The sequence below is a fragment of the Pleurodeles waltl genome, chromosome 3_1, assembly GCF_031143425.1.
Source record: "Pleurodeles waltl isolate 20211129_DDA chromosome 3_1, aPleWal1.hap1.20221129, whole genome shotgun sequence".
Lineage (NCBI taxonomy): Eukaryota > Metazoa > Chordata > Amphibia > Caudata > Salamandridae > Pleurodeles > Pleurodeles waltl.
In genome coordinates this window covers 1,315,525,090-1,315,551,028 of record NC_090440.1, presented here as the reverse complement: position 1 = coordinate 1,315,551,028, position 25,939 = coordinate 1,315,525,090, and the positions used below count along the sequence as shown (strand labels likewise).

General features: G+C 42.4%; 1 protein-coding gene across 3 annotated transcripts in view; it reads right to left on the bottom strand.

Moving 5' to 3' along the window:
- Positions 1-25,939, bottom strand: part of SEMA5B (semaphorin 5B) — a 715,815-nt gene that overhangs the window by 452,902 nt on the left and 236,974 nt on the right. The window contains exon 1 of one of the 3 annotated variants that reach the window (XM_069224668.1): positions 5,266-5,341. The exons of the other annotated variants lie outside the window; for them this stretch is intronic. The gene's annotated coding sequence lies outside the window, so the exon portion shown is untranslated. Of the gene's footprint in view, positions 1-5,265; positions 5,342-25,939 lie in introns of those variants that run through there. 3 annotated transcript variants of the gene reach the window in all.

The window sequence follows — 25,939 nt, the reverse complement described above, 5'->3', positions numbered from 1 at the left end:
AAACTCCAGCTAACTTTATTATGGCTCAGGAAATGCAGTTGCTCCGACTCTCCCGCTGGTACTATTCTTGTCTGGAATTGGTGCCAAGCAGTATCTGTATATAGGTCAACTCAGTGCGTCATCTAGGTCTGTGGTTGCCGTTGGTGGGAACCGGCACTTATCTTTGGGGCCCAGAGTTATTTTCCATCATCAGACTTTCACCCAGCGAAAGAGAGACAAAGGCAGAAAATGGAGAAAGGTAAGAAAAGGGTGACAAAGAGAGAAGGCAAGGATAAAAAAGAAGAGACACGAAGTGTAGGTTGCTGGGAGAAAGAGGTAAGAGACCAAATCAAGATTAGGCAGCCTTGATCTGGTAGCCCCTGTATGTGGAAGCAAGAGGATCTAAGATGCTCTTTTGGGTCTGCACTTATTTTATTTCTACAATTTTAGCATTGTTTGAGCTATATTACATTGCACTTATCGAACCCAATCAACACCAGCCCCTTTAAGTGGGGTGGCAGTTCTAAGGTCTGGGAATATCCCCCGAAGAGAGCAGGTGGAGGTCCTCCACCCAGATTTCTAAGGCATTTGGGTGTAATGGCATATTTCCGGAGTCTTAGCGCTAAAGGAAACCAGGGGTGTGAATGCTAATGTGTTACTGTCCATGCTTAAGGAACACACTTCAAAGTCGAAGCCCTACCACCATACTTGATGAGGCTGGGAAGAAACAAATCAAATATGATGAAGTTATCAAGTGCCTGCTTTGCAAGTCGTTTAGGCAGGAAGTCTTTTCTAGGGAGGGTGACTTGGTTCTGCCCCTCTGATTGCAATTGTCTAGCCACAAATGCTGGTAAGAAGCCATGTCTCCAGAAGTTTCAGGCTGAACGGCTGGGCGGCCGAGTTGCACTGTTGATGCAGTTATTTTAGATTGGGATTTGTTTTGTAGTCTGGATTACATGCTTCACAGAAACAGATGCACTGTGTGTGGCTCTCAAGAAAGACATGGTGTCACATAACAGGGAAAACTACCGTGAGCTGCTGGTCTTACTCATCAGGACACAGAAAAAGTTATGTTTTTATTAACTTCCTCAACGTAAGGCAATTCTCTTCCAAACATACTCCAAGATTACTATTGTGCGACCCACTGACTTGACACTGGAGGTCTCATCATCAGCAGAGCAGACTGCCACAGCGGGCATGCCAGTGTGCTTTTGGTCGAATCCCTTTGATGGCAGGCTGTTAAACTCCCTCACTAGCCCCCCCACACACCCCTATACACCTTTAACCCATCAAAGTGCAACGACCTGGAAAAGTAATTGAGTATACTTCTTCACCAGTAACCACTGCAAGAACAATCAGACCAGGGAGCAGTGAGCCCTGGTCTGATTCTAAAAATATCTTTAATAGTTCTCTTATTTTAAGGTTTGAGACTTTTGGTGAAGTAAAGCTGGGTAGACATCATTCAATGAGTTAGCCAAGCTCTGCAAAGATAATATGGTATCAATATTTCAAGAGCTAGAGATCACAGTTTTTGCCAAACGTTGATAATACTTGCTAATATTGATCACCTACGAGTTCTGTTTCTCTTGGAAGAGGTACTGATCAAACCAAAACATATTCAAATATTTTTGTAAAAATCTAAGGCTTTTTTTCTAAACGAAAAGCTAGTAGTGCTGGCTTCAACAGAGTTGAGCAATCAAGATGTAGGAATGACATGATTGCAGAGACAACCACCTCGATCCCTGTTTTGATCACAATACAATGCCAGCATGGTCTCATCTTAGCATCATTGTCAGTGAAATCCTCTTGGATGATTATTTCTCTTCCACTCCCTGAAGATGCTTAGTCATTTTTCCTCGGCTCTATGTTTGTGGCCATGTTTGGCAGCATTTTATCGTCAGGGATTTTCTAGATACTGGGAGTTAAGAAGGGCTGACAGGTCCTCTCTAGTCGCCCCACGCTTTGCCACTATCAACAATGCAGGTCCTTAAGGGTCTCCAGCTCTTGCACTAGTGTAACTGGTCTCTGACTATTAATAGCAAAAAAGTACCGACGCGTTACAGTGATCGTCATGGACATGGCTTGGCCTACCCTTATGAGTGACTTACTACTAATATTTCTTGGGCACACTGAAACAGTCAGTTGCTTGGAATAAGACAATTCCTCTAGATTCATACAGCAAAGTAGAGCTCAGTTCTGCACACAATTGTAAATACATTGCCTTCTGGAAATAAACGAAATGAAGCAATTATCATGCCCAGTGCACTGCTTAGAAGCAGAAATCTTCCCTCCCTTGCATTCGCACCAGTAATTCTTGCGTGTCTAACTGGTAGTTACAACCGCGAGGCCTGTCAGACAGCGGCACTCGAGTCCAAATCCATCTGCATATCTTGATATGAATAACAGCGATTAGCCTGGTCGCCTGGAACATTCTCTGCGGGATATGAGACGCCACATAAAAGGCCAACATAAGCCTGCCTAATATTAGTAATGGTTCCTTGTGAAGACTCAATCACACGACAACTCCTCGCTCTTCTGCTCCAGGCGGCGAAGTGTTGGGAGTCGAAGATCGCTAGGAGGGGAGGTGGAGACCGGCCTTCTAACCACATCCTTCCGCTGCCAAGGTAGGATGAGGAACCCAGATCTGTGGCCTGCCATGTTTCATTGCCGAAACATGCATCAAAACGTCTGCCTCTATCTCGGCTCCTTAGAGAAGGGGACATTGCCTCCTGGCTAATTTTTGCCATTGAGGTGCGGGGGACTATGGAGTAGCACGATCATGTATGTTACACCAGTGTTAGGCAAAAAAAGGGACTAGTATAATTTTGCACCGTCGTTTGCACCCAGCAAAATGTGCACAAAACACTTTTACTGATTGCGCTAGGCAAACAGAGCATTTTGCACTAATCAGTCAGTGCGAATGTCACTTTTGCACCAGTCAATGTAAATGCTGGTGTGAAAGCGTACCGATGCAAAATTCCCGAAGACTAGTGCCATCTATGTGATCAGACTTTAGTGTATTAATCTTGGCTTAGCAGCCTTTACACTCTGCGTGCGTGGTTTTGTCCAAACCATCGTTTTCTCCCTGTTTCATTGCCCGTATCACCTAGTGCTTCCAACATGTTACCTCCTACTATTCACTCTTTTATGAAACAGTGCGATTTTTTCACTATTGTAACACAATCTGAGCCTGGAGCTCTCCGCCGGTTGTAACTTGAAAGCCTGAGGGGGCTTGTGTTTTTACAGCTGCTCATGATTGCTAAGGCAAAGAGGGGGCTTGCTGGGTAGATCAGCCCTCAACGTTTAGTTTCAAACTGTGGGGCTGGTTATCTCGTTTAAGGCCCTAAATAACCGTGTGGTGTTACAATAAAAATAATTAATAGCGAGAAGCGTAATCAAGTGTCAACATAGCATGAAGTTCAAGTTTATAGAGAGCGACACAGTTCATTGCGAAAATGCTTCTGTGCTGCCTGGTTAGAGCTATGGTGACCTGGGCAGGCAAGGGTCCTTCTAGGCGCCAGGGAGTCTCCGGAGTTAATTCACAACTGTCCTCTTCAGCCGTAAACCTCATTTACCACTGCAAAAAGTGGAATTATACGGTCGTAATTCCCAAATCCGGATTCTCAGAATCCCCACTGCCTGAATTCTTCCGACCATGTCTTCATTCATGGCTGGTGAAAATGTACTTGCTTTGTGAATATTCCGCAACTGTAAAAAAAAAAAATGTAAGGAAAGGTTCGTGTGCTTTCCAAGACGAGGCCGTGAACACTACCAAAACCGCAACTTCGTAAGTATTCACAAACACTCTCCCTACTTCTCCCCCCCCACATTTGCGCACATCTTCACCTCTAAAAAGATTTGAGTATATGAGCAAATACGGTGGAAAAGTGTCCAAAACGACACAATATTTTAGACGATAAAATGAAGAGCTTTCTCCACATGAGAAAATGTGCTGCGTGTGGAGTAAAAAATAAAACGTGCAAATGCACACTTGGCATGTTTACTCCTGCAGACAGTGCTAACTCTGCAGAGAGGTGAGTGTGAATGTGTACGTGTACGCACAGACATGTACGGCTTGTACAGACTGTCGATGCAAACCCTCCGAGAGTCCGTGGTCACACTTCACACTCTCCACAAATCCAGGGGCGTAGCGCAGGCAGTACAGTGCAAACCCTTCAGAACACCCCCTCCAAGCCATTGTGTTCCGCCACTTGGCAAATCGTAGGCTGAAATGTATGATGCGTGGACCTCCTCCCATTTGTTGGGAATCGGGTCGTACATGTTAGTTGAGGTTTCTTCCAGGGCCGCTACACAGGCCCCTGCGGCGGACGCGGGCCCCCTACACCTCCGGGCCATTCTAGCCAATGAATACCTGTGAGATGTTAGCGACTCAGGGGCTCCTACTCACATTTTGGAGGGCACCATGTTACACTGCGCAGCTGGATTCTCCCACGAGTCCATCATTCAACCAAATTCCTCCACCAATGGCTATTGAAAACCGCGCCGAAAACAAATAACAAAGGTCACTATTTATTTATAGTGTATTTTCACACAAAAGGGGCAGTATACATTTTTTTATTTTGCTCCAAACCATCTTGAGATACACAATTTCAAATCTTCCTCCAAACAAACAATCCTTCAATACTTATTTCTTAACCATTTTCCAAAACAGACCGGACAGGCTTGTAAAATGACACATAGTGAGGAACTCATCTCTTTGGTCAGCAAAATAGCCCAGGGGGATATTGTATCTGATGTAGAAACCGCAAGCAAACACAAGACTCAGCCTTTCCTCTTTCTTAAAACGATAAAAAGGCACTGATTTTTTCGGAATTAGCAGCATCCGATTAACATGAGCAGGGTGCCTGGACGCGGGCATCAAGTGCTATAAAACATCTATTAAAAATAATTTTAGACCCATCTTGGCACAGAATGATTCTGCATTTCGATGTGTGGGATTTATTCTGATATTTCGTAAGCCCTGTATTTAGCCACAAAAACATGGCGTAGAGCACCACGAGACTGCGTTAACGAGAAATCTACGCTGCATTAAAAAATTCAGAGACTGTTTGCAAATACCCCCTCAAGTGCAGCCCCTTTCCTGGCATGGCACAAAAACTTTCTTTTTGCCTCCTTGAAGCAGCAAAGTTATTGCAGGGAAACAAAGCATGCCCTTTTACAGGGTTCCAAGGCGCCCGCTAGGCATTTGAACTCTGTACAGAAATGTTCACAGTGTGCAAACATCTCAACGGGAAAGAATGGGGCAACCCTCAGAAAAACCTTTACCTGGTTGGTGGTGCAGTCCCTGAAAAGGCGGTAAATTTTCCTGCGCGCCAGCAACGATCGGGAGCAGGGAGCCATGGATCCTCCTAGGCCCACAGGCGGATTCTGTCTAGCTCTCATTGTCAAAGCAGCATTTTAGCTCCCAAGACCCAAATTTAAGCTAATTTATCCAATTTATTGTAGCCATAACCCACGGATGCGTGAATCGGTGTCCACCCTACCCCCGCCACGTCACTAATGACCGTAAACTTTGTTTTCAGTCGTGAATGATACGGATGCAGTGTGCACGCACAGACAATAATCCCTCAGACGGCCCTTGTTAATTTACCATGCATAATTTGTGTGAAAGCTTCAGCCCAGCAGAATAACGATAAAGTAACTCGCTAACGCGCGAAGATAAAGCACTTCCACTCAGACAGGACATGGATGTGGGCCGCTCTCGGAAGATGAGTTAAAGAGCAGGCTTTGTTCCAACTTGGAGCAAATGGTACACTTTTTAAATATGGAAACTGCGGCATTGAGAGGTTCGGCATCACCATGAATATGTAAGATACAAACTCCATGGGGGTGTGAAATAAGTCTTTAGAAAAACGTTTTCTAGTCTGGTAAAGTTTTAAAAGCGCCAGACACGTTTGGTCATGGGATATTAGAAAAAAGATATGAAAAGTAAAAATAAAAAAAAATAAAAGAATAGAGATTCTTCATGGTGAATCCCTAGCCAAAGAGGGTCATCCATTAATTGAGTCGAGCAAAAAGGCAAGATTCACAATGACACAGAGATCAGTTTTGCACTCGGGTCTCTCAAAAATTCAGCTTGGTGAATCTTTGGAATGAAATCCTTCCAAAAGTGCAACATTTGAAAGAGAACCATTTTAGATCCTAAGCAAGACAGATCTAATCTCTCCATTTTAATCCAGTAGGAGTAATAAACTGATAAAATGGTCTAAGAATAAAAGTGCATTCAAAATAATCAGTTCTCCTGGTTGGAGATTATAGTATATTTTTTTTTTACAAATGACTCTCACTGGATCCAAATGGTGACTTACAGGGTTGGGGACATCTACTCTTCTGCTATGGACAAAGATTCTGGTTGATAGATGTTGTCTTTATTGGTATCTTTAGGGTGTTCTATTGAAATATGTGTGTGGATTTATTTTTTTAACAGAAGTAATAATATGAACTTGTTGTATACAGCACTTCGGATCTCACTGTTGCTGTGCTGTGTATTTGCTTACTGTTTATTTACAAGAGTTACAGTAGCACGGACGTGGCCTCATAGGTGTCAGAGCACTGCATAGAAATTGAAAACTTGGTGCTACAGAAAATGTTGATTGCTGCACACAGCAAGAGAGAAAACGACAGTGTTTCTTTCATTATACCAGTAAGTGTTAAACGTTTAGTACACACAATTTCAGCCTACACTGTACAACCCATAATAAATGTTAATTTTACAACATGCAGCAGTAAAACCAGGAGCATTATCATGTGTGATAAAACTATTACCTGGTTTAATTGTCCTCAATTTACTGACCTCCAAAGGAGGAAGGCTGTTTTGCCCTTGACAGGATTCAGACTTGTGATCTGAAAGGCACAACACCTCAGCTGAAAGCATTTAATTCACCGAGCCACCTTCTTCGTGCCTTAATGTATGCGTCTATGCCCAAAAACATCTGCTACATACTAAAAATGTTTTACAATGGTGCAAATAGAATTCGCCCAGGACTGAGTCTTGCAATGCACGAGCATACTGCACACTAAATTTACATTCACCAATACAAGCTTGCCACATGTGAAGAAAAGTATTGCCATCTAGACCTTTGAAAAGCCCATGGCTTTCTGCCAAATGAAAGTATGTTGTTTCAATAAAGAATAAAGTCCTAGAACTCAGCAGAGCGGGTCAGGCTGAATAAAGTGCTTTAGCCACAAGCAGCTTTTGTGTCGAGAAGCAGTCTTGCAATATCGAGTGCTGCATAATTCTTTGGATCATTGGCCATTTTTGCAACCTTGTCACTGGAGTGTTCTGCTACAGTTATGGAGCTCGCCCATCACATCTACTGGGCTATAAGGCCATATTTGCATCCTAAGGCAGGAAACCGGTGTAGATCACAACTCCAGGTGGTTGAGGTGAACACTACTGCAGATAAGGATGGTTTCTCCTGAGTCAAAGCTCCTATTTGTGTTGAGGAAGGAGTTTGGGAATGCTTCCTTCAATAAGGTTCCTGGATGAATCCAGTTGGCTTCGAATATTGATGAAATTAAGAAAGCTCCTACTCTAAAGGCGTTAGGCACAAATGCTATTGCATGCTATAGTAATTATTTATTGCAACCTTGTGGCATCTTTTGATTGGATTGATCTGAAACATCCATGATTCTGACAGTTCCATCACTTATCTGGAGGTCTACTTAATGGCTAGTCATGATGGGATGGCTGCAAGTTGTTTAAAGATTAGTGGGGATGAAAAACAAGGTTGCCATCCCTGATGGTGTGGATGCAACAGGGGTCTGGAGCAGTGGCCCATGCATTTGTAGCCTGCACCGGTTCTGGTAGGCTGGATAAAAACCTGGGTATCACAACAGAAGACCAAGCCAGTGGCATCAGATGGACCTTATTCTCTATGCTGGAGTACCTTGACTAAGCAGATGACCTAGCCTTGCCCTCACACAATAGCATAGGCAGAAAGGCATCTTGCCTGCACATCTGTGGAGAGCATCTGGGCCCTACAATCAAAACAAATAACTCAAGAGGTCATGCCACTGAATAGCCCAAACCCATAACCTATTCAAGGTGGATGGCGAGAATCTAGCCATAACTGAAGAGTTCACCTACCTAGGCAATACTATTAGACATTATGGAGAGGCAAGCAGTGACCTCAGGAGCAGAATGAACAAGGCCAGGAATACTTCCAGGATGCTGAACAATGTGTCCAGGAATGGATCCATGGGTACCCCCCCAGGGCGGAGGTCAAAGCCACTGGCGCAGAATCCAAGATGGCCCTCACCAGGCCAGAGGAATCTCCAGCGGATTCAGACATCCCAAATATGATGTGCATGGCCTAATAAAACTCTCGGAGTTGGGCAGGGGATGCTTCGGCTCCTGGAAATTTAGGGAGGCGTGGAGCCGATCAGGATGTGAGGATTGAAGCCTGGAACGATGATGCTCCTTTTCCTTCGTCCCTTTGACCGACGCATGGGGTGATGTCAAAGAAAGCGTGTTGTTCTTCGACTCCTTCATATGCCTCAACTTACCCGACCATCCTGAGGACTTGGAATGGGATGATGAATGGGCGTGACTTCCATGGCTCAGCAAAGATGCCTCGAGGCCCTCCCCTGGGTCACGAGGAAAGCATCACCCATTGAATTCGGCCTGGGCGTTTCAGGTCTAAGCCCTGAAGCGCCCAGGGCGGGTGTCAATCAGTGACACTTTGTCACAGAGTGGGGGGGGGGGGGGTCAGCAGCCTCACTGACCCCATCCCACTCTGTGACGAGGCTGGGACTGCTGCCTTCCCTCATTGGCTGACATAAGGTCAGCCAATGAGGGAAGACAGCAGTCCCAACTCTCCTGGTACCTCCGAGGCTGAAGGTAAGTGTGTGTGTGACCTTTTAAAATGAATGTTTGGTGCGTGCATGCCTGTTTGAATGTTATGAGTGATGTTAATGGATGTGCATGTGTGCATGTGTGTGTGTGAAAGAATGAGTGTGTGTGGGATCTTTTAAAATGAATGTGCGTGCATGTTTGAATGTTATGAGTGTTGGTAATGGATGTGCGTGCGTACGTGTGTGTGTGTGAAAGAATGAGTGTGTACGTGCTTCCCGCCCACCCCCTCCCTTCCTAAAGCTGCCGGCCGCCACTGCGCTCCAGATACCAAAAGCACACAAGGTGTGGATCCATCATGGACATTGCCCGATGACAGGATCCGCAGGGCTTGAACCCAGTCATACATGGCGACATTCTCTAGGGAAACCTAAAAAATGCTCAACAAAACGTTGAAAAAGACCAGTCAAAAAGTGACTGAGGGGTAGCTACTCTTTGCATCAGCGCAGGCTGATGCAGAAAGAAAAGAAATCACATCAACGCACCAGGGTGGCGCCTATAGAGGTCCAGTGACATCATATCCAGTGGGCAAGATGTCAACGATGGATGCGGAGCTGAACAACGGCACCTGATGGCATGCAGGGGTGCTGCTAGAGAAAAATCTCAGGATCCAGACTGATGCCTGGGGGGAATTTATAAGCTAAGGAATCTGTAACTAGAAGTTGCTGTCAGATCTGCTCAACAGATACAAACAAGAAAGCATGGACACCATTGCTATAAAAAAAGTAGACAGAGATTGATAGGGCACCCCATCAGACTAGAACAAGACTCCACCACAAGAATAGCTCTCCACTGCACCCAAGAAGGCAAATGGAACAAAAGCAGGCCAATGGAACAAAATCAGGCCAAAGAACACCAAAAAGCTTGAGAAAACACATTGTCCAGATACAAAACAAAAATATGTTTCTTTGAATAAGTATATAGGAGCTGACAGAAGACCACTGCTTATGCCACAGGTCTCTTGTCTTACCCAACCACCCAATGTTCTCCCATGCAGTTCTTCCAACATTCCATTATCACACTTTAGGTTAAGAAGACAATGCACCTCTTCCCATTAGAAAACAAAAAAATAACGTCATAATATAAAACATAGGATACATATTATAAACAATCCAAAATCTGAAAAATACTTTGGACAAATTAATAGAAGAAAACGCAATGAACAGAGAATAAAAAATGATAACATATGCTGTTAATACCTAACGAATTCTGAAAACTTTGCAGGTGACCATATGATTTGGGAACTCCGTCCTAATTGATTTTCTACACACCCTGAATTGCTTCCTGAATTGATTCCACTTCTTGGAGAATGCTCATTGCCATTCCAGGAAAAGGAATTATGTTCCTCACCCACAGAATTGTGTGCGCTCTCACACACAGGCACATAAAGAAACACATTCCAGATTCTTCGGAAGGTTGAGCACAGCTAAATCTGCACACTCCGGACTAGCACAAACTGAAATTCTGCTCATGTTCCAAACCTTACCTCCTGTAATCTTGACAGATCTGTCCTAAACTTCCACACCTTTAATGGGATCTGACCATCTAAATAACTCCTTGCCTAACAAGACAGGTTTCCTGACACAAACCCAATCACCAGGTTTACTTTTGACACAAGAATGTTTTCCCCTGTTCTTGTTCACCGTTTTCCTCATTTTTTCTTGATAACTTTCCATACGTTCTCTGATTTTCTCATAATCAATGTCCACAGCAGTTTATCTACCAAACTCCTTCAAAGTGCAAAGGGCCAACTTAGTTCTAGGTTCCCTTCCACAGAGCAATTCAAACAGAGAACACCCAGTTACAGAATTGTATACAGTATGATATGACAATATAGTGGCCTACACACTTTCCTCCAGGGTAAACCACCCTTAGTGGCCACATGAATGGATTCCCTAATAACTCAGTTAAATTTCACATCTTGTCTATTTGACTGTGGATAATAATTATGTTTTTTTATGTTCATACCAGACCTCAGTACGTACTTTTCATACTTCTTACTCACAAATTGGAGTCCATGATCTGGAACCAATTCATCTGGTAACCCTTCCCTGCAAAACACATCCACCCAAAATTCAATTACAATCTCAGAGCACACTTTCTCAGTCATTCTAACTTCAGGCCATTTTGAAAAATAATCAACTAAAACGAAGGCAAAAGCTTCTTTCTTGGGTACAGTGCAAAAAGGACCAAAAACTTCCTCCATGGCCCAGAAGCAAACTCAAACGGGAGCACACGGTAACAAATGGTTTGGCACTCAATGTCCTCTCTTCAGGCCAACCTTTAGACATCTAGTCACAAACCAACATCATTTTGACATCACCTCTCAATTAATTTTCCCACATTTTCCTAGAAATCAACCTAAATTCATCATCCAAACGATACAAGCCATTGATGTCCTCCACAGTGTATGCCAGCTCATATTTATTCTCCACATCCTCCTCACTAAACTCCCATGCCATGGAAAATGTCAACAAAAACAAAATCCGCATGCACTTTAATTCTTCCTGACATACATTCAACTTTAGATTGATTGGATTGAAGTTTCACAGCTAACTGACCCAGTCTAGCTGCCAAACACCTCTCACCCCCAGGAGAAAGTACATAAAATAGGGGTTTATGATCGGTTCTCAAAACAAACAGTGTGCCCCATAGAATTTGTCTAAAATGATGAGCAGCACACGTACATGCCAGAAACTCTTTCTCAATCACAGAATATTTTTTCTCAAAGTCGCTCAATGTTCTGGAGGCATAAGACACTACCCACTCTTTGGATTAATCTCTTTCAAACAGAGCAGCAACCCACAATTAGTTGCATCCACAGCAACAACACACTATTGACCCAATTGAAAGATTTAAGAAAAGAGCATTAACAAATTCAGGGTTGAGGTCAACAAAAGAATTTCCTGTTCAAACTACCTCCCCACCACCAATTCATTTTTCTTCGTTAACAAACTATGTAAAGGTTCAACTTTGGTAGTGTAATTATCATTAAAATTTGAATAGCACACAGTCAAACTCAAAACCAACATTAATTGACCTTTGTTTTTGGAACTAGAGCACTCACCGCAGCTTTTATGTGATCTTACTTTGGTTTAATACCATTCTTGGAAATACTGTGTCCCAAATATTCAACTTTTTTTCATTTTAGTCTGCAGTTCCACTCTTAATGTTAAACCCTTCTGGACTAAAAAACAAAGTATATTTCTCAAATTAAATAAATGTTCCTCCTCATCACAACCAAAAACCAATATGTCATCTTGAAATTCAATGGCGCCATCAATGCTTTCCAGCATTTCTTTCATTAAACGCTGAAATATAGATGCTGGACTGGTCCAAAAGACATTCTGCAAAATTGAAAAATACCTTCTGGGTTCACAAAAGCTGTTAGATGACGAGATCCCTCGTCCAATTCTACTTGGCGACAAGCGCTAGCTAGCCTAACGTGAAAACACAGTGACTCCAACTACAGAGAAACCAACTAGTGCAAATTTGGTAAACGATGTCTAAAAACCTATATCTCATTGTTTGGACATACAAGGTCTACACGTAACCTGAGCTCCTCTGAACAGTTGAATGTGATAACAACTGGTGAAACCCACGGTGAGGACTCAAAAGGTTGAATAACTTGTCTATCATATAGCTCTTTCAACCTCGCTTTCAATTTTGACCTGTACGTAAAAGACACATTACGAACTTAATGTCTAACTGGACAGCATTGTCGAGTAAGTTCAGTCTGTTTTTAAATCTTACAAATTTCCCTAACTTGTTGCAGACTAATTCGTGAAATTCACTCTTAAAATTGCTCACCGGTTGTTCGTCATTCGCACTTCCTAGGGTATACACTGAGGTTACAGCATTGGGATCTAATCTTATTATTAACTCTAGTTGTTGAGGCCACTCAAAAATAGAATACCTCTGACAGCAACATAAATTTTACCATGATGTACTCTATCACCAAATCTAACGTTCCTCCAGATGTAATCCAATAAATCAATCTTGTGACCTGTATGATCCCCAGGGCGTACATCACGAGCTATCAACCTTTCATTCTTCCAGTTGCTTTCCCATAAGGATTTACTAATTATGCTCTGGCAGGCACGCAAATCTACCATGACTTCCGCAATCTTTACATTAATGTCAATTTCACGTTCAGGAAAACTGTTAACACTTTCACCTCTAACACAGAGTATTGTATTTGAATTAAATCCTACACAGTCCTTCTCTTCTATAACACAGTAAACTTTTGTTTCAGCTTTGCTTTTGCTGACTCTTCCAAAATGCCCCTTTTTCCTACAGCGATTACGAGACAGCTCAATTGCAGGACAACCCTTTAAAAAATTACCCAAATGAAAGTTGCTTCCACATCTATAACAAATAGTAGGAATTTTTTCTCCTGTTAGGCACATTGTTTTTCTTTATCAACCTTAATAACATTAATAACTGCAACAGACTTTGAACTTTTCCAATCCCCACCACCATTCCTACTACTTCCTCTGATTTCTTGTACAAATTCTTCCAATTGCTCAGCGATCTTGACAATATTTAACAGTAGCATTGAGCATCATTTCAATTTCTTGAACTTTTTGCCTTGAGTTTTCATTACGATCAGATCGCGCAAAACCTGGCCATCAGTTATAGTTTCAAAATGAATGAATGCGCACTACGAGACCTTATTGAATATGCATTTACTCTGTGCCCGCGCTTCAGAGAGACTCTTCTTTAAGGACATCTGAGTTCTGTTCCTGAAGGTTGGCCAACTGTAGCCTCTTCCTGACACTTCTTTTACCACTAACTGAATACTAGATACAGTAGCCTTCATAAGCTCCTTAAAACCTTCTCAGCCTACTCCTGCTCTCGATCATCACCAATGTGTAGAGAACACAGGGTCCGGATGCAGAACAAAAGTAACTTTATTTGTATTCGTTTATAGGAGCAGACAAACAACCACTGCTCATGCCAAGGGTCTCTCTCACCTTCCTCAACCATTTGTGTTAGAAACCCCAATGTTCTACCATGCAGTACCTCCAACATTCCAGCCCCACACTCTAAGTCAAGAACACAAAAGAGGTGAAGTATAGAAACAGAAATGAAAATCCTGAACCAAGGCCGGGGCACTGTACAGAAACTTGCCAAAGACAGGCAGAAATGAAGTTCATTTGTTGCTGCCCACATGCCAGTCGACATAATAGGGAGTCAGGAAGTAAGTAAGCAGCACACTTGATATGATCATTCATAGAATCATCAAATTTAAAAAAACGATTTAAGCTTTTTTTCTGCAGATCCTCAGAAAGATTCTGCCACTCCTTCACACTCTTAAGTCGAGATGTTAAGAGCTGTGTTCGATCCAAGCTGGATTATTGGAATGGCCCCTACGTCACTTTATCAGTCAGAGCCTGCATTAAAAGCACTCTAGCAGGTTAAAAACATGGCACTGTGATTATTATTGTTGAGGCAGCAAAAGTGTGATCATGGTGCCTAGAGGGAGCAATCCCTTCAACTGCTCCCCAGGAAAAAATTCAAACTGATCCTCTGTCGTACCTATTAGGCCTTTTAGAAAAGGAGCCCAACCTTCCTCTTAGACGTGATGGTGGAAAATACTCTTTCGAAACTTCTAAGATCGAAGTTGCAGGCTCGGTTTCAGATTCCTCGCTTTAAGAGGGCTATACCTGGGGGTTTGTTCTGTCCTTTCATATGGAATAGGCTCTCTTTTGGCCTTCATGCCTCATCTGTTCACACAGCCGCATTAGGAAAGATACAAAGATTTACTTAATCTGCTGAAGTTACGGCCTGTCGGTACGTACTTAATGTGTCTGTGTTACTGTCTGTATGCTTTAATTCCGTTTGTATGTCCTTGGGCCTCTGGTGTCATGCCACCTTTGGTGACATTGAGCTCTTCAAATAAATGTAATTTTGCTGCAATCGTATAATATTAAAACTTCTGCTACCAAACGTTGATACCTGTAGTAGTGCTGTTCCTTTGGAATGCATTGGACAGCAACGTTCAATTAGTTTAGTAGCGTTAGTACTCCCCACTACATAATTAGTGCTGCATATTGTTATTATTGCAGCACTCGAGGAAAATTAAAAGCATTGCACTTCTGCACCTTTTGCACTATTCCAGTGTTTGTAACTTTAGATTACTGCAGTAGTACTTCAGCATTCACATTTTGCAATTGTATTCTCATATTTTTGCATCAATGCACCATCATATTTTATCAATTACACATTGCTGCAACCCCTGCTTTGTGCGTATTGTAGTGATAGTCTAGTTTACAATACCCAGTTACAGATGAGCTGCTGCTTTCCTTAGAGGCAACCATCTGTGGAAGAACACTTCTCTGTGCTGCTAGTCAGTGGTCTTTTTGTAATCCAAAAACGTAATGAGGGCCAATGAAATTATACATTTAAGGCAACAATTGTGCTGGGAAACCAATCATTGAGACAATCAATGTCAGGATTAAAATGGATTATAGCAAACAAATGTATACTCAAAGTTGTAGAAATATTGCAGCAGTTTTAATAAGTAAAAAAAACAAAAACAAACACGAAGTATTACTAAGTAGTGATGCAAAAATTTAATAGTAGTGAAAGAGCTTGGTGCCCGTCCGTGGTATAGACAGTGAGTAAATGTGTGAAGCCGTCATATCCATCTAACAGCCTGTCTGGGCATTTCGGGTGGGTGGCTGTAAGGAGTTCTGTTAAACTTATTCTTTGGCGTGCAGCGTATTGGCAGGGTGTACTATTGTAAGTGGCGCACCTTTCTGTCAGCCTTCTTCACAGAAAACGGTGGGGGTTTAGTATCGGAAGCAATCAGTGGACATACGATTTTTTTTATTACATTTCTTTAGTTTGTAAACAAGCTACCCCCCCCACCCCTCGTCCCCCAGCCGACAGGGACTGGTCTTGCGTGACTCGGAGTATGCCCTGCAGTAACCTGCTCGGGCCAGTGTACACGTTTTTTGCCATGCTCTCCTTCCTGCCGTAGCGCTTTCTCCCTCCTGGCAGGTAAAGGAAAAACGCATATTTGTATTTCTGATATCCGATCCTGCAGCAGCACACTTGCAAGTCCCACACACAACAATAAACTGATTCAGGCCTCAATAGAAGAAATATAGTTATAATGTTAATATGTTTTAATTTCTCACTTTCCTCTACTCAAATGTTGGCATGTATGCATACCGGAGTACAGAGACCGCCAGAGGTCCATAACAGCTATCATAGTTCACTCAGATTTTCCTTCCACCTTCCACCTTCCACCTCCCATCCCCAATACCCCCCTCCCCCCCCCCCCCCCCATCCCACCCACAGCCCTCCATGAATGAAATCTGGTCTAATCATTCGAGGGAATGCCCAGGAGGAAGGTTGCCTTCCCCTAGAAACCACTGGAGTCCTACTAATCGCTCTCGTTGACATTTTTTATGCTTCCTAAATGGCATCCTCTTGTTTTCTGGTGACAGCGCGATTATTTTCGGAGCACATTTGCATAGCGCTGCCATCACGGCCACGCCATGGTCGGAGATGTCATTACAGTATCACCTGGGGGAGACTGCAATTAAAATTCTACGCGTCGCTCAGAATCTCCGTTAAAGGCGCGAAAATGAGGTTTCCCCCAAGGACGTTGTCACCTGAGCATGACCCGGTCTGCCCAGTTCATTATGACATTCAGATGTAAATTAAGCATTCTTAAACAATTGCCTTTGTGTGGCCGGAGCTTGCAGTTTATATTAACTGCGTCCCACAAACGGACACAAAGACAGACAAAGAGAAGGAGCGATTACTACGAGCACCAGACCTTCGTCTGGGTGGTGACAGGATGAAAACCGCGCTAGGCCTCCTTCGCGCTGAGACTGTCAAGGCAATCCGTCTCGTGCTGCTTCCGTGCGCCTCTAGCTCCGCGTGCCCATCACAAATAGTTGCACTTTCGCAAAACTCTGCCGTTGTTGCAAACCGAGTGACATCCGCTCGAACAGTTTATGTAGAAATGTGGCTTTTGGAAGGACTCACGGACATAGAAAATAATAGTCTGCGCTGTTTATTCGCTGCACTCTCTAATCTGATTTCTCCGACGGATTATTGGTTGAGGGAATCTCAAGAGGGAGCAAGGAGTTGTTAGGATGTTGTGTCCTGCTGGACACGTCACTGTAGTCAGCCACTCTGAGGGGCTGGCTCTCACACTCGCAACCCACGCCCATCCAACACAGGCGTCACAGTGACATGAGGTTTCTACCTCACCTGGTGCACTCACTGCGATATTATTTATATGGCGCTTACTGTCCCAGACGAGGCGTGGATCTCTTCACCAGATGACTATTTGAAGAGCACCGATATCATGGGACACCCCGGCACACCATGTGAGTTGACGTCTTGGAGTAGACAATTTAAAGTTGCGGGCCCTGGGCCCACATACTAAATAAACGGAGACTGAAATATGGTTACTGCAAATATCTGTGGCCCAGGGCAAGTGCGCCCAGCCCTTTTTATTTGCAGGCGCCACATCCTCAAAGAAAATTTCCAGCTCATGCCTGGATACTGTGCAGAGATTAAGTCAATTTAAGATTGTGCCTTCTCTCAGGACATAGATGATGGTTTCAGACCCATTTTGTGTTTTTGAGCAAGGTAGGAGCGGCTGCTCAAGAACAAAGATCCGCCCCTCTCCAGGCCCTGCCCCCTCTAATGTATGTCATGGCTACTTGCACAGTAAACAGCCCGAAAGCCTCGTCCCCTTTCCAGGCCCAGTCTTCATCTAAAACACAAGTCACATCATGAGGTGGGGATTCGGGCATGCGACCTTCACGGTTTATACTGCCCGTCAAAGTGATTTAGTAGCAAGACAGGCTTCCTCACAGGTCTACCAGCACCGCGCAAAAAGCAGGTTAGAAAAGTGGAAGTACTGACAAACCTAGTCAAGCAGGATGTTTTTTCCCAAATCATTTCTGGGTGAAGGGCCCATGTACCTACAAACGTTGAACTGCCTCAACCCCCAGCGTGCCCCCTGACAGAAACTCAGATCAGCACATCCAAATTCCAAAAGAAGCAACATGATGGGGAAACCGTCACAGTTACAGGGAGCCCACAGTTGGAATTCATGGACCCTCATTTAAGACTATCATGTAAGTGAGGCCCTCATTACGAGTGACAAGTAACAAGGCAGGTAATAAATACTGTACACAGTCCCATCAATACTCTAAAGCATTACTGCACCTTTACCAAGACATTCTGATTTAGGCAGCTGGAATCGGGAAGAAAATGCTCAAATGTGTGTTTCTGGAACGAATCTCTCATGTATCTGCAAGTCTTTTTTTTCACTCCGACATTTTGCCTTCTTCAATCAGGTGAAATGATCAAGTGAAGACTCACAAGCCACATTATGTCTGAGGTATTTTTGCATCAGTTGTACTTCCGTTATTGCTGGCATCTACTGTTACTGGCTGCATCGGGATTACTATGGTACTTGCAAAAAGCGCTTTAGTGTCATTCACAAAAACCTAACAAGTCACCTGTTAAAATAGTTTATTTGCTTACAATCTCAAACTACCCCATTTTTTCGTTTATGGCGTCCCCTTAGCCAATAAGATCTTTCCACTTATCCCAACTACTAAAGATGTACAAACATTTTCTCTGCTACCTCTTCCAGCATATACAACTGTGTGGCCGTAACTTGACCCTATAACCTTGCCATTGCGTGGTACCAAGTGGCCTCTGGAGTCACGATACAAAGAACATACAAATAAACGAATACATAAATATTGTCTAGAAAGTATCTTTAGGAAAAGCAACATACTTCCTGTTCACGTCACTTGAATTCCATAATTTCAACCAAGCGGTTACTACCTTTTAGTTCAATGGTTTCCGATGCTTCTAATTACATTCATTGAGATGCTTTGAATTTAATTATGTTAGAATCTTTACATTCTATGCTTTTGAATCCAATAAATCCCATATTTTCAGATGGTTTGTAGTCCAGTCCTTCAAATGCTCTATATTACATTTTTATGTTTTGCATTCCATCTACTTTCATCCTCTGAGATGTTTTGAATTCCATACATCCAGATGCTCTGACTTCCATCAGATAAACTGGATTAAAGTCCAACCTGAATTTCATCCATTTGGAGGCCTTGAGTTGCATACACTGAGTGATTTCCTACCTTAAAGAACAATCACAACTTTTTTCATGGCGATTCCTCAAAGTCACTAAATGAATCTGAACTCAACACCCAGTAGAGCACACAGTCTTATCTTACAGCCTTAATTTAGGCTAATGTGTATAGTTCGTACGCAGTAGCAAAACAGTAATAAAGTAAAAATACAGAACAATAAAATTGCAAACAGAATTAGAAAGAGAGTAGAATTTACTAAATAAAATTACACAAAATGACAAAAATCCATCAACGGGAACCAGAGGTATGAATTTTTAAAAGCATAAAACATCAATGATAGTCACTGGTTGTTGCAGACTGGGGCGTAGGTGCAATTTGAGTCTGACTTTTATAGAGCGCAGGTCAGATACAACAACCAGGTTCATCCTGGGCAATGATTTAAACAGGAGGCTGCCTTATGACCCTTTGAGTCCATATCTTTGTCTTGGGTACAACAAGAAGCAGACCTAGTCCTTCAGGGCTCCTCTCAGATTACAGGCAGCAGGTTCACTCCTTTTCCGATGTTCTATAGGTCAAAGAAGTGTTCTGAAGTTGGTGCTTGAGGTGCCATATTTTTGCCTGGCACTAGCTAGTGGGTGGGAATGACTCCTGGGCATGACCTAACCAATGGGATAAAAGTTCCCAGGGCAACTCCTAGCCACATTGGGTATTTAGCAGATGACAAACCTTTTCGGTCACACTAAATTTGGGCTCTGAGAGCTAGGGGGGTGGCAGTGTGGGAGTGTACAATGGTAATCCTAGTGTCCTGCCACATATCACACTAAGGTCCTGTTTGAGGTAGCCATTATACGCACAAACATCCAGGCAGAAGTCTCGCAGGACAAAATTAGAGTCTTTCAGCATCCAATTAGTGGACTCGGAAGAAATGTCTTGGCATCCAGGTTTCTCTCCTTTCAAGTGTGACCCAAAGTTAGATGTAAACCAAGAGACAGAGGTCTGGTAGGACAAAACCAATTTTCATCAATGAGACAGTGGATTCACATGAATTGTTTTGGAATCCTGTTCTCTCCTCTTTCAAATACTCCTCAAGTGTCATATGTGAACACAACAGACCTGTCAAGCAGGATTTGACAGAGGGGTGTCAAAAAGGATGGTCAGAGCCTCCAGATTACATACTCTGAGTCGTCTCTGGCCGTTCAGATCAGCCTATTGCTCACTCCTGGGAATCATTTAATACTTATTCTTGGCTAACTGCTAGCTGACTGATGGTGGAGAGAAAAATTAGCTTCCAGGTCTTCTGGCAGGAAAAAATAACTTTCTAAAAGGTACTTTTTCTTAATTTGTATTACAAATCTGATTTCACCATTTGATTGTATCTTTAATAACTATTATAATAGTTGTTTAATTATTTTTCTAGCTGTTTCCAGTACTACCATAGGAGTATTTTAATCTGTACTCTGGTTTTCTACATAGGATAGCTACACCCGCCAGAGTAAAAATGGCTTTTAGGTTATAGTCACTGTAAGGGCAAGTTAGCATTAAATTTCTGCATGTGGAACTCTTAAATGCCACAAACCCTGCTTTGTCACCTACAAGATCTACATAGGGGGATTTATTGATATTTAAAAGTAATGTTTTGACCTGTCAAATGGGTTTATTTTAACAAGTTGGATTGCAGTTTTTATATTACACCAGCAAGGTTACAATGTTAGGCCTGGAGACATGTTTGGACTGCCACTGTAGTGGGTGGCACAATAGGTGCTATTGACCACTAGTGGCATTTAATCTACAGGCCATGGGTACACCTTTTACCATATACTAGGGACTTACAGGTAAGTTGAATATGCCAATTAGGCATATGTCAGTTTGACCATGTTAAAATGGGGAGCACAAATACTATGCTACTGGAAAGTAGGGGTAAAGCGCATAGAGTTCTGAACTCATAGGTAAGTTAAATATGTCAATTCAGAGAATGTCAATTCAGACATGGTAAAAGGGGAGGGGGGGCAATCACTTTACTACTGGTTAACAGTGGTAAAGCGCACAGAGGTCTAAAGCTAATAAAAATATAGGGTCCAGCAAATGGTGGACAATCCGAGAGGACCCGTACAAAAGATGGAGTTCCTCCAGACTAACATACTAGCAGCATTTTCAAATGCTTTATGTTTTAAGATTAAATCACAAGGGCATTATTGATATCCCAAAATGTCAGGTATTAATGATTTGCATTATGCAATTTCCATTTTTCTGAATAGACTGTACCAGCTATATTTTCCCTGTTACACATTCTCCCCTTCTGCTTTCTTCAGTTGCCCCTCAACACGCTGATGCAGCCTTAGGGTGGCTGCACGAGCAATCAGAGGACATCATCTAATTGCATGACTTTCCCACACCTTCCAAGCATATACGGTCATATGGTTCTGATTATTCCGCCCACAGAGCCACAAAGTAATTGGAAATTGCAATCTGTAATTCATTCATTCATTCATTCTTAAGCATCACAAGCCAAATCTAAATCATTCTGAAGATTGTGTGGGCCTCAAATAGGATGAAAAGGAAATAACAGGTATTTTGCATTCAGGTATTCACTGTATCCAGAGTTGCATGTACAGTTTTCACACAGACAAAACTTCATCAAATATCTCAATTTTAAAGAAAATAAAGTGCACGATTTCAGGTTACCTTTATGAAAATTGAACTGTACTAAATGTTTAAATGAAAGGAGATTACCTCATTGAAAATCAATCAGCATTTTATAGTTAAATGAACACTGTACTTTGCGGGGGTCCCCCTCAAGTTTTGTTACACCACTGTCTTACGGCTGAAGATTGATATCACATGGTGAGCACCACGTAAGTTGGAAACCCCCAAGTAAAGGACTGTCTAGATCGCTTGTAGTGGCTTTGCAAGGTTAAATTTGCTTACTGTATTTTAGCACTTTTCAAGGAGCTGCAAGGACGCGTTTTTGGGGAGTCTAGGAGTGTGCCTTGCCAGTGATGGACACAAAGTCCCACCCCCTCTTTCGTAGCCACGCCCCCTCCCATATCAGTCCCTGGGAACTGAGGTATTGTCAGACCTTAAGCCTCACCTCATTTCAAGGCCCCACTCACCAAGGCTAGACCTCCTCTTTCTCACACTGTGGAAATCTGTTCAATGTCAACAGGTCTGAACCTATGTGGCTTTCAAAAAATGTTTTCCTACTGATCATCTGGAACTGTATCAAGTAAAGTTTGGTATCTGCAGAATTTGAGTTTGCAGGCACTACCAACCATATCATGTAACCAGATTTGTGTCTGTAGTATTTTAGCATTTCAGTGGTGAAAGCTGTCAGCTCTTTTTTAATTCAATAGGTAAATGTTGGTTATTGAAAAACAAGAGACAATGTACAAATGCATTACTTGACACAATTGTGCACTGCTTCGCCACTCCCAGGGTCAGTGAAAATGTCCATACTCAAATTTCCAAAGAGCAAACTATATTCCAGAAATTTTGCTGAAAATTGCACCAGTAATTGTGCAACACATGTAATATTACTGCCCTAAAATATCTGCACGAGATCACCCAGTACATCAAGTAAGTAAACTATCACAATTTTTGTTAAAAGTTTGACTCGTGTGTGCAACATCATGCTCCCTGAATATGAATCTCAGGAACCCAAAACAGTTAAAGATTTTAGAGAATTTATTATATCTGCGCAAACTCTGCAGAATTATGTTTTTTTTAAAATAGATTTCGATGTAATGTGCCCAACGGTCAGATGCACGGGCCATTAATCTATGGGTAGACTTTGTGACTTAGTCGAGATGTATCAAAGGGTTTTGCCCATTCTGTGTCTATGGGAAATTGTGTTCGTACATGTGGCCCCAAGTCCCTCGAGTGAAAATTTAATTGACTTCTCAAGGCTATTAAAATGTCTTTTTGCTCATATGAACATGTCTTGGATGGGGCAAAGGGTTTATATCCAAATGCAATCATTTATCAGAAAGTGTCAGTCGCAGCAACCCCCTGTCATTGACGGATGCCCACTGCCGAAGAGGACATGAATCTATACTGACTGACCTCAGTATACACACCAGCAATGCTACATTTGAAGAAGGCGAGCTTGGAGGTGTTGACACTGTCATGTGCCAGTCTTCATTACTAGGATTATACTTCCTTATCCCAATAATTATGTCTGCCCTTACTCTCCGGGTCACAGTAAATAGAACTAGGGCTGCAGCACCCCATAAAACTTGAAGGAGTTTAGCTGTGGAATGAACAATAAAGGGCCATTCAAATGATTTTCCTATGGCAGCACTTGTGTTTTCCAATGTATTCTTGCACATATCCTCTATAGTTTTAGCGAGGTGACACTACTGTTCCAGCACCTCTGCCTAGATGTATGATCCCAGGTGTGATTAGGGAAAGCATGAGGGGTGGTCTGGGTCTTTCCCTTTTATGTTCCATCCAGGACATCTACTGTGCAAAGCCTCAAAACAATGAACTGAAAATCTGCTCTGTAAAGGGGTTTCCTGTTAATTGTGTGCATACTCTGGGATATTGGCTCCTCTCCGGATGACCGAGTGATGGGAACAGATATGGTGTGACACACAGTGAGTTGGAAGTATTGTCATGTGGGGCGTGGAGAGGAAACCGCATTTTAGTGAGAACTGGGAGGAGGAGGAGTTTTTAAGGAGGTGCAGTAAAACTGCCAGTTTTAAGAGCTGTATGAATAGACACTTACTCCTGCTCACTTTACTCCTCTCCTGCCCTCGCCGCCATTGAGGTTACTGCTTTTCAAATAAGTGACATAAACAGGCTTTTCCCCAATCCAAGCTATAGAGGGCACATCTGGAACAGCATTTATCTAAACTTGCAGTGAAATCTACTCAAACCATTCCTTTCTCAGGAGACTTACAGATTGTGGATTTGCACAAAAATGTAAAAAACACAAGAAACAAAGCACTGTTATTTCTATTATTTGTGAAAGAGCACATTTTATGTAACTCTTTATTTTTAAAAATGTTCCTTGCGTAGTGTAAAGACTCCCGACTGTATTACTAGTTTTTCTGCCTTAAGTGGTACCCTCAGAGCAGCACTTTTGGCGGTGCAAAGGTTCTACTTTTTAACCCTTTTTTAAATACTTGCGGAGTCTTTAACTTTCCTAAAATATTCCACAGCTGGAGTTAGACTAATAAATAAGTGTACTGGACTAATTTGTGGAAAGGTGCACTTTTCCTAAATATTCTAGGACTGGAGTTATAATAGTAAATTTGCCTTCTGAGCTTCTGTAAAACCCGCTGCTGCCCTGTGCCGCAGTTCAAGGCAAGAAACTGAAACATGTCTCGCATCTAAGCACTGCTGGGAGAAGATTTTGTATTTTGAACCTCAAGCACTTCATAGTACCACAAGAAGGCACAATAGTTGTGGAATGATTTAAATTATATGCTGGGTGACAAAACATTCTGTATAGTTTTGGGGCCATTATGTTCATGATATATATATACACACACCCCATGTGGCTAGCGTAAAAAACTGCCATTGATCGAGCCTTCCTGGATCTATGGAGGGATTTCACCATGTAAGGGTGAAGAAATAGCCATCAGGGGGATGTGTAAAACATCCAGGTTTTGGTGAAACCTAAGCAATGTTGGTCTCAGTTTTAACTTACGTCTAGAGACGAGACAAAGGAGTACAGAAGTATTTCCAAGTATCAACTATTTAACTCATATGAGGACAGATGCACTAAGAACTGGCAACAAAACAATGGTCGCAATTTGTGAGCAGCAATTGTGTAACCAGTGTGGTAATTGGTGAACTGACCTACGTATTGATAGGTCAGTTTGCAAATTTCTGATTCGTAGTGGTTTCAATTTGAACTACCTAATGAATATTAATGAGGTAGGTTGCAAACTGTGATCCACTATGGTTTGCAGCCACAACAAGGAAGGTGGCCTGATGGGGTAAGTAGACCAACATGTTTGTGATTGCTTTTTAATAAAGCATTATTTTAATGCAGTCTGTTTACTTTAAAGAGGATAACATGACATCCTACAGCCTTTCCTTTCACACTAAAATTGTCACATAGTTCACTTTAAAAACTCCTCTCAATTTGCTGTTAGAGAAAGAATAGTAATTGCAAATGTATTTCTATAGTGCTTACTACCCCTGACGAGGCATTGAAGTGTAGCGAGTAGCACGATACTCTGGAACCCCAAAGGATTAGTGGTGGATTAGTATACGGAAAGATGAGTACAGTGTGAGTATGAGTTGATTTGAGCAGAGGACATGCAAGTTTGTTAGTAGGGTTGAATTGAATAATGGAGGGATAGAGGAGGGAAGAATCCAGAAGTGTTAATTGGAAGTTTTTAGTGATAGGAGGAGGCTTGGGATGAGTAAAGGAGAGATGAGAGAGGGAAGAGTCTGTAGAAAGGGGTTTAGGGAAAACACCAATCTCCATGTTAAAAAAAAAAAAAAAAAAAAAAACATTAGCAGCAGTTTGTCAGAAATCACAGCCTTACATTTGACCTCTGTCCTCAAAGCAAATGTGACAAGTACAAAAGGTAAAGGCATCTTAATTTATTGAATTTTCCCTACCTGGAAATAAGCTGGGGACACACCATTGGCTTGTAACCCACAGTTTGGGAACTACTGCATTAGAAGAATTCTCCTTCGGCATCCATGGCAATTTATACAATGCATGTACGAGATAAAGAACTGAATGTGACAAAAGATGTACTGTTATTCAGAGATAAACTAGTCAATTAGCCCAAATTGAGATATATATTTTTCGGAGCTTCTCCATGAGGCGATTGACACTGTTGCGAATGGAGACTTATCCAAAAAAAGCCAATGGGTGGTTGAACGGGGCTGATCTAAAGCCAACTCCACTTTATATTGTAAACAAGACGTCTCGTATTGTCAAGCCAGAACTAAAATGGCTTTGATTGGTCTATTTGCTTCCTGTTGCAGGATGTACTTTCATAAATGCCCGGGTGAAGAAGTC